Source organism: Vicugna pacos, chromosome 18 (assembly GCF_048564905.1).
Source record: "Vicugna pacos chromosome 18, VicPac4, whole genome shotgun sequence".
Taxonomy (NCBI): Eukaryota; Metazoa; Chordata; class Mammalia; order Artiodactyla; family Camelidae; genus Vicugna; species Vicugna pacos.
Genome location: NC_133004.1, coordinates 44,012,391 through 44,021,663, shown reverse-complemented (window position 1 = coordinate 44,021,663; position 9,273 = coordinate 44,012,391). Strand labels below are relative to the sequence as shown.

At 56.8% G+C, this 9,273-nt stretch overlaps 1 long non-coding RNA gene across 1 annotated transcript; it reads left to right on the top strand.

Moving 5' to 3' along the window:
* Positions 1–2,495: 2,495 nt before the first annotated feature.
* On the top strand, positions 2,496–7,577 carry LOC140686981 (uncharacterized). Its single transcript, XR_012060993.1, has 3 exons — positions 2,496–2,672; positions 6,076–6,301; positions 6,705–7,577. It is a non-coding gene; the product is annotated as an uncharacterized lncRNA (long non-coding RNA).
* Positions 7,578–9,273: the final 1,696 nt, after the last annotated feature.

The following is a 9,273-nucleotide window of genomic DNA, read 5'->3' as shown; positions in this document are numbered from 1 at the left end:
TGAAGTGCTCAGAATAAAACCCAGGGGAGAACCAGGCCAGTTAGGAGAAGACGTGATTTTTAACTCATGTTCAGCCCCCAGATCCTCCTAAGTGTTTGCCTTACTTTCTGTTTCAACCAGTCGTCGAATAGAGGCCTCGGCTCGGGTCCTGGGGAGGGTGGCCCCGTGGTCCCGGCTGCGTGGTTCCTGCTCCGTGGATGGAAGGCTGGCAGAGGGAGCGGGAACGAGCTTGGGGGCCACGACACCCCTGCTGCAGCCTGTAAACACAAACGCACAACTGGGCTCAAAAGAGAGGCTGAGAAATTCTCAGGTTGAGAAAGTCAAAGGCAAAGCAGTGAGACTGGGTTTACAACACAGGGGCCTGGGGTGTGGACCCCAGAGGCCAACCCCAGAGGCCAACCCCAGCTGGGGGCTGGACCTGGAATCTGTTTGAGGTGGAGACAGAGACACAGACTGCTCCAAACACGAATCACTGAGAGCTGCCCAGTGACAAGGGACAGGGCAGCGCTGGCCACCAGCCCCAAGAAGACTCAGAATGCTTGTAACTTCCAGGAGGCCTGGGGTGGGCGCCAGGGCCCGGGGGAGGGCGGGGAGGCGGGCAGTGACTGAGCAAGGGCACAGTGTCTGTTCGGAGCGATCAGAAGTTTCTGGAAGTAGATGGTGTGGCGGCTACACAACATGAAGGTGCTTAACGCCAAGGAACTCTGCCCTTAAAAGTGGTTAAAATGCGTTTTGTTATGTGTATTTTACCACAATTCAAAACAAACGAAAACAAAAAATGTTGGCAAGGAGGAGGCAGGATGACCATTGTCTGCAAACAATGTGCTCTACCTGGATAACCAAGGGAATGTGTTAGGATCAGTAAGAAGTGTGGTTTTATAACCACACTCCTCTAGATATGTGGTTATGAAAGTCACACTCACAGATCGGTCGTTTTCTCCATACCAGCAACAGCTGGTTAGAAAATAGAACAGTGACACGAGGCCACTTCCGTGCCCGGAGGGTGTCACTCACAATAGCAGCAAACATCTCCACCGCTGAGTAATTAACTTAGTGAGACGAGAAATGAGTCGGATTTCTATGAAAAAGGGCCACCAAGTCGGGAACTGCCCAAGAAATACTTGTTGAATGAATGAATAATTATACATTTCTCCAGAAGGATATTAAGAAAAGAAAAAGAAAAGGGAAAACGTATCTTTTTTTTTTAAAGGGAAGTGGTGAGCAAAGACTTGAAAAGCCGGTTGGTGCCCATGCTGACGATGACAAAGGAAAAGGCATAATGACTTGTTCGGATGGCTTAAAATGTTGGGCAGCCAGCAATGAAGCTCTGGATATCAGCAGTGAAAGACGAGGCTCTTAACTTGTGAATCTAGGCAGAGGGGCTACAGGGGTTGGTAGCCTGTTCTTTGAACCATCTTGTAAGAGTGACACGGGGCTTCGTGTCCGGCTGCGCTGGCCCCGCAGGCAGAGCCACCGTGAAGGGTGTTCCTGGGGGATGAGAAGGCACCAGTGCCACGGAACTCAGCCCAGGCCGGGGGGCTGGGCGAGGGTCTGAGCTGTCCCACCCCAGGGACAAGGAAGCTGGGACATTCATCCTCCAACTGCCACCCCTCCCAAGACCTTGGGCTCCCCGCTGCTGGTTCTTCTGCGTGTCTGGGCTGCGAGTGCCCTCAGGTGGAGGTGGCGGGTATTTGCAGGTAGACAGGTAAGTGGGATGTCCTGGGCTTGTACCCCGCTGTAGGAGCTGGCGGGAGAGAGGTGGGAGGTATGGGGTAGAGACAGAAGAGAGGGAGAGGGGGAGAGAGAGAGAGACAAGGGAGAGACAAAGGAGAGACAGGGAGAGGGGGTCTGTTCACTGCCCTCGCAAATGAAACACACCCGCCGTGTCCCAGCGTGGACCCTCACTCCCGTCACTGCACCCTGCTGTGCTGTCGTCCCTGGTCACCCATCCACCAAGACACAGTTCTGCTTCCTGGGGTCTGTGGGCAGAAGAGCAGCCTGGCTGGCCGGACCCCTCCCCTCCACCTCCCCTGTTTGGGCCAGCATCCTCATTCCTGGGATGGGAGCAGCTGAGGCTCCTTCCTGCCCGGCGGGCACCTGGGCTCTTCCCTCAGGGGCTGTCAGGGCCGAGGGGCCTGGAGGGCGGGGTGGGTGCCGGAGCAGAGCAGCTACTCCTCCGCCTGTCCAGTCGGATCAACCTACTCCATCCCCCGCTGCGGAGGTGAGGTCAGCAGGCCAGGGTGGCTGGCCCCGGGCCCCATGCTCCGGGCCCCCCTTCCCCGGGGCAGGCTGTTCCGTACGCACAGCAAACACTCATCTTCGTGAGCGGGAGCTGCCAAGCCTTCTCCTGAGGTCAGGGACCCGTGGAGATTCTGTAAGAGCCACTTACAGGAAGCCTGGCACCCGGCCAGACTCTCAGAGCTGATGATCTTGTGAAGCGTTTGCAAGCGGATTCGCCTCCCAGCTTCTCCGGGGGGCAGAGCTGAGAGGTGGGAGCGTGCTTCTGATTCCTGCATTCCAGGGCTCCCAGGAGAGGCTGTGGGGGATGCCCACCCATCCGCCAGGGCCAGGGGCCCGGCCATGCCACCTCCGACGCCCCCCAGGCTCCACCCTGGACCACGGCAGCTGAGGTCACATCTCATGCCTGAGACACACCCTACCCCCTGCAAAAGGTGAGAAATCTCTTCTGCCTTTTGCCAGAAATATTTCCACTCCAGCATTTCTGTCTGAAAGTCACTGGAAACCACGCGAGGGAAGAGAAGGGACCCCTCCCAGCCCAAGAGCCTGGCGCCCAGCAGGCGCTCAAAAGCTCACGAGCAAAGCCGACTGAACCCACCAAAGGGCGTCGCGTCTCCTAGCCGGGGCCTCGCCCCAATTTTTACCGTCGGCTTTTTAGTCTAACGGATTTAATCCTATGTTTATGTCATTTAATTCTTAATAGTGCCTCGTTCAACAGCCAGCTTGCAGCATTTCTAAAAATGTATCAAGCAGCTCCTGGGAGTCCGTGGGAGCCAGCCTCGCCTGCTGGGCGGAATCTGGGATGAGGAGGGATTTGGGTGCTGGGCTCGGGCCGGTGTCTGCTGCTCGGCTGACTCTGAGGACATCTCCGGCCCTCGCGTGTGCTCGCCCACCCCTCTGTGCCTGGCTTATGTCCACACTCCTCCGTCCATTAAACCAATGCTCTGTGCTCTGCCTGGCCCTTCCTCCCCCTCCATCCCCTGACAACCACTCATCTTTTACTATCTCCATAGCTTTGCCTTTTCCTGCGGCTCACAGGCTTGGAGTCACACACTATGTTGCCCTTTCAGATCAGCTTCTTTCACTTAGTCGTATGCATTCAAGGCTCTTCTGTGTCTTTCCATAGCTGGGCAGCTCATTTCTTTTGAACACTGAATAATATTCCATTGTCTGGATGGACCACAGTTAATCCACTCACCTCTTGAAGGATATCTTCGTTTGCTTCCAAGTTTTGGCATTTTTGAACAAAGCTGCTGTAATCATCCATGTGCAGGCTTTTGTGTGGACGTAAGTTTTCAACTCTTCTGGGTAAAAACCAGAGTGAGATTTCAGGTCCGTGTCATAAGAGCATTTTTAATTTGGTAAGAAACCGCCACACTGTCTTCCAAAGTGGCTGCACCATTTGGCATTCAGCTTACTGGGATTTTTTTTTTGGTCAAAATATGCTAATGTTACTCATCTTGAGGTTGAGTTGGTCACTCCTGTCCTTAATGCCACAACCGGCTTGGCAGGAATTCAAGTCCATTTGGGCAAAATGGCTGTGTGCTTCTGGGAAATGAAGCTCTGGCGTGGAACCTTCTATCACCTGGGGCAGCTGGAGGCTGTCAGAACACAGCATTGGGGTCTCACTCCGGACGTGGGACATGCCAGCTGCCAAGACGCCTGCAGCACCCTCGGGCCATCACGCCAGAGCTGGGGTCCAGTGCAGGGCTCTCTGGAAGCCTGGGGCTGCCGCCAGCCGAGCCAGCCCAGCAGCAACGGCTCCTCCCACTGGTGCACTGGGACCCCCTGACCTCGGACCTCTCCGTGACCTCACATTTTCCCTTGGGGCATCCGTGACAGGTGGCCAAGGCTCTGTCTTTGAGGGCTGTCGGCTCACTCAGAGCTGTTCTGGGCACTTGGGTCCACACCCACCCAGCACCCACCCAGCTCCAGCTCCAAAGCTTCCTGCCTGCAGCTTCTCGGGTCACTGAGTCTTTGATCCCATTTGATCCAACCTGACAAAATTTGTCCTGACACACACCCAGTGGAGTGTCAGGTTCTGGGGATGGGAGCCAGGCCCAGCCTCGGTGCCCTGGGGCTGGTGGTTTCAAAGGAAGACAGACATAAAAAGAGACCACCCAGCCCAGTTTGGGACGTGAGCGTCATCCCAGGTCCTGCAGGCGGGTGCCATGGATTAACTGCCGTGAGGAGGGGCAGACGACGGGGCTTTGATGGCCTAGAAAGGGGAGGCCAGCGGGTGGAGGGCCAGCCCGTGCAAAGCCCGGAGGCACAAGTCATTGGTGCGTTGGGTGCTCTGGGCAGCATGGCGGATGACGAGGGAGGACACAAGGCTGCAGGGGCTAGCCCCCAACCCCCGTTGCAACCCGGGATGTACCCTGAGTTCTACTCAGGAGCAGCCGAGACCCACAGCCCAAGCCACCAAGGGGCCAGTGGGCACACGCCCAGCGTGGCCCTGGGACTGTAGCAGCTGAACCGATGTCTGCTCCTGCCCAGGCTGTGGGCTCCAGCAGCACACGGACCTCACAGAGAGCTCTCCCTTCTCCTCAAGGATGAGCCCCGTTTTTGCTGAGTACCACCATGCACCAGGCTCCAGGCAGGGTGTTCCCAAACAACCCCTGGTCCCTACATCAGCACCAGACGGATTTTTCCCATTTTGCAAGAAATCTGAGGCTCAGAGAGGTTGAGAAGTGTGATCAAAGACACACAGCAGAGCTAAGGTTTGAATTCAGAGCTGCCTTGGCACCAGCAGGGACAGATCGGGAGGGAGGGAGAGAGCCTGTGTGTGTGCATGTGCAAGATGGTCTGTTAGCATCAGTGGGTATGGGAGCGGCTCCTACCAGCTTGAGAGCTGATTATACGTCCTCTTCCCAGCTCCACGTTCAGTGACATAATGGTCGCCGGACACCTACTGAGGCGGGAGCATTTACACAGCAGGAATTGGCAAAAATCAGCTACAAATTAGAGAGCTGGCGGTTCTCTGACTTGCACCTGCTCACCGGTGACACAGGTGTGCGTCTGTCTGAGACTGTGTGCATTCATGTCTGTGTGTGTCCCCATGTGGGTGTCCTCGTCTGTCTGTGTCTGGGATGTGTGTGTCTGTGCATGGCTCATGCACGTGGGTGTGTCTGAGTGTGTTCTGTGTGTGCACGTGTGTCTCTGTCCATGTGTAGTCTGCATGTATCTGAGTGTGTGTGCATTTCTCTGTGTGTTGGGTGTGTTTATACGCGCATCTCTGTGCGATGAGTGTGTGTGTCATTGTGGATGTGCGTCACTGTGTGAGCATCACTGTGTCTCTGTGTCGCTGTGTGAGTGTCACCGTGTGTCTGTCACTGTGTATGGCCTCTCAAGCTGAAAACTGCATTTTCAAGTGAAATCCAGTCTGAGCCAATAGATGACACTCCAATTTGCTTGCAAATGTCCTTGAAGAAGCAAAGGACACACAGCTGGGCGGCAGCCAGAGGGGAGGGGGGAGGGGACATGGGAGCCAGACAGAGGCAGTGCCAGTGGCAGGAATGAGAAATGAAGCCACGCAACAGAGTCGGAGGCAGCCCCCTGGGTCAGAGCCTGGGCAGAACGTCCCCCACCCCTGGGGCCACCAGGGGCCCCTGAGACCCTTCCATGCCCAGCCCAGCCCTTGAGAACACCATCACTGGAGGGGATTCACAGGGATAAAAATATAAACTTCGTTGCTTACAAAATCCAGGGAGGCTTAAAAGCGCTCATCTCCCGGTTGTCATGGAATTGACAAAACCGATAAGGATCAAAGGGACCAGAATAGACGCACGGGGCCGTTTCCCACTCAAGTCTGAGAACCTGTTTTTCCCTCAACTTCAGGCTCTCGCTCTGCAGGATACTCTAGATGCCGTCGTGTCAGCCCATCACCCTGGTGCTGGTACCCTCTGAGGTCCTGAAACAGCACCCCTTCTTGGGAAGAGCGCCCAGCACCCCAGCCACGTGTCTGACCATCTGACAGCGTCCTTGCTCGCCACCCGCAGCCACGTGACCGGCACTGAGACAACCAGGACTCTTCCCTGGACCTTTCACACTGGACGGGAGAAGGGTCAGGCCATGCTGGGAGGTGACGGTGTTAGCTGTGAGCCGGGAGCTGTGGGTGGCCAGAGACAGAGACAGACAGAGCCCCTCCAGCCCCGCTGCCAGCCTTCTTATCCCTCATTCGAGCCTCTCTGAGGCCCAGCCTCACCTGGCCCTGGCCCCTGTTTGGTTACCTGAGCTGGGCTTGTGTTCCTTGCAACCTCCCGAGTCCTGATCGGGGCCCCAGCCCACTCTAGCACCCCCGGCCCCGTGGAGCGGGAGGCGAGCTGTCCCTTCCAGGAACTGACCCCAGTTTCCTGGCTTAAACGTCACCTCTCTAGACGCCTTCCCCGACCACCTGTCTACAAACCCCCACCCCATCATCCTCCAGCCAGCCGCCTCATCTGTCGCCTCCATCACGTTTCTCACAGGGTGTCATCGTCTGAAGGAGGGTGTCGCACTGGTCTGCTCCCCCGGGACTGTGAACGGCGAGGGCAGAGGCCTCGTTTGTCTGGACTGATCAGGTCTCCCAGAGCTGCATATTTCAGAAACCCAACTCTGGCTGCCTTGAGTGAGAGAGGGAACGCACGGCTTGCCTACCTGGGGCATCTGGACAAGAGCTGGCCCCCAGAGATGTCGCCAGACCTCCAGGGCCCTGTCCACCCATCAGCCTCTCGGTGCAGCCGGCTTCACCATCAGAGCTGGGGTGCAGTGGTCAGCAATGCTGTAGGCCCACACTCCCCAGGCAGGACAGCCTGCTCCCCACGTCCATGTATCAGAGCTCAGAGGACTGTGCTTGGCCCAGCAAGGGGCCTGTGGCCACCACTGAGCCAGCACCACAGCTCGGGGCTGGAGCACCGCTGCTGATTGGCTGTTGTGGGCCTGGTGCAGAAGGAAGGATGTAGGGTCACATGGGGGCTCCTCCAGCAGGACAGGCAACATACGTTCTCCACAGTGACCAGGTGACCCAGAAGGGTCCACACTTGGCTGCCATGGAGTTGGCCCTCAGGGTGCAAAGGACTGAATGTCTGTGTCTCCTGAATCCCTGTGCTTAAATCCTTACCCTCAGTGTCATGGCATTAGGAGGCAGGGCCTCTGGGTGATTAGGTCATGAGCCCGGAGCCTTCGTGGCAGGGAGGGTATAGCTCAGGGATACAGTGTATGCCTAGCATGCACGAGGTCCTGGGTTCAAGCCCCAGTACTTCCACCAAAAAATTAAGTAACCCCCCCAAAAAAGTAAACCTAATTACCCCTTCGCAAAATAAATAAATAAACAAATAAAGGGACCCTGCAGATCTCCCTCCCCTCCCTCAACATCAGGACACAGTGAAAAGATGTCACGTATGAACCAGGAAGCAGACCCAGGGCTGACCCTGCCAGCACCTGACCTTGGACTTCCCGCCTCCGGAAACGGTGAGAAATACCACTGTCGCTGAAGCTGCCCATCCTGGGTTACTCTGTCACAGCCACCGAGTGGACTAAGAAAACCGCACTTCGTGCTTGAAGGAAAGGCTGGTAAATGAATAAAGACAGACCAGCTCCCCATGTCCCCTTCCAGCTCTTCTCTGAGGCCCCGCAGAACGCTTCTGGCTCGCAGGGACCTGCAGACTTGCTCTACCCCAACCTGGGATGTTGGGCACAGAGGGGGCTGTGATCAGCTGTTTCAACCCCCTCTTTGCAGCCAGAGAACCCGAGGCCCAGACAGCAGAAGTCACGTGGTCAGGGCTCCAGGGTGCACCTCCCCACACATCCCAGGAGAACAGGAAAGCCTGGCTGGGACTGGGTCTGGAGTGGTCAGCCTGGAGGGGACATCAGTGCTGTGACCGGCAGGGTGTCCCAGGGAGTCGGCACAGTTGAGAAAAGAACGATGGTCAGGTGGAGGAGGAGGGACCAGTAAAGCCCCAGATGGAGCAGAGTGGGAGGGCCCCCGGGGGGGGTGCTTGGCAGAGAAGGGGGCCCCGGGCACACCTGGCAGAGGCTTCTGGAAACAGGGAGCCACAGGTCAAAGGCACACGGGCACACAAGGGCCAGGTCTGCCGGCAGAAGGTGGGTGGTGATCGTGGCTGCATCCAGAAGGGATTCCAGCTCTCAGCTTTGGCCACTCTGCACATCCCTGGCTGATGGCTCAGAGACTCCCGACTCAACCAGCCCAGCCTGGCCCAACAACAGCCCCACTCTCACAGACCGAGGTGATGACCAAGGCCCCAGGGTCGAGACGTGACCTGCCTGAGGTCACATGGCTGGGGTGCTGGCAGACAGAGTCCTAGAGAAGCTTCTGGGCGGCCTGCCATGTCCCCTTCTCCTGTGGGTTGAAGTGGAGAAACTCAAAGCTCCCTCGGCTCCCCGGGGTTCAGCAGGCAGCCGTGTCACCAGTTACTAAATACCCCTTAAAAGCCTAAGAAAAATGAGATGGGGCGAGGCTGGAAGCCATCAGACCCTTCCAGCTTTCAGCTGAAAAGGGGGAAATTAGGTGGGGGTGGGGGTGGGGCACCGACCCACAGATCTCAGGGGCCGAGAGCTCCCGCTGCTGGAGCCCCTCTGGGAGAAGGAGATTTTGCAAACTGCAGGAGGGTCTTCAGGTGGGCTGTGTTCCTGTGACATGCTGGGGATGGGGGCCGTGTGACATGTGACACTGTCAACCACACAGATGGAGGCGTCAAATCCTCCACCCTCCTGGGCTCCACAGACAAACGCTCAAGAATCCAGAGGGGAACGTCTGGCCACGGGCAGCATTCCTTCCCCCGTGATTACTTGTGAAGCCCCACGGAGCTTGGCTCACAGGGCTCACAGCTGTGCCGGAAAGGGATGCCCTGCCTGTGTCTGTGCTGGATGATGCGTTGTGTATATTTCACTACAATCTTCCTTTTTAAAAAAAATGTTATTGAAGTGTAGTTGATTTACAATATTAGCTTCAGGTGTATTTTTTTTCAGTGGAGGCACTGGGGATTGAACCCAGGACCTCACGCGTGCTAAGCACGCGCTCTGCCCCTGAGCTGTACC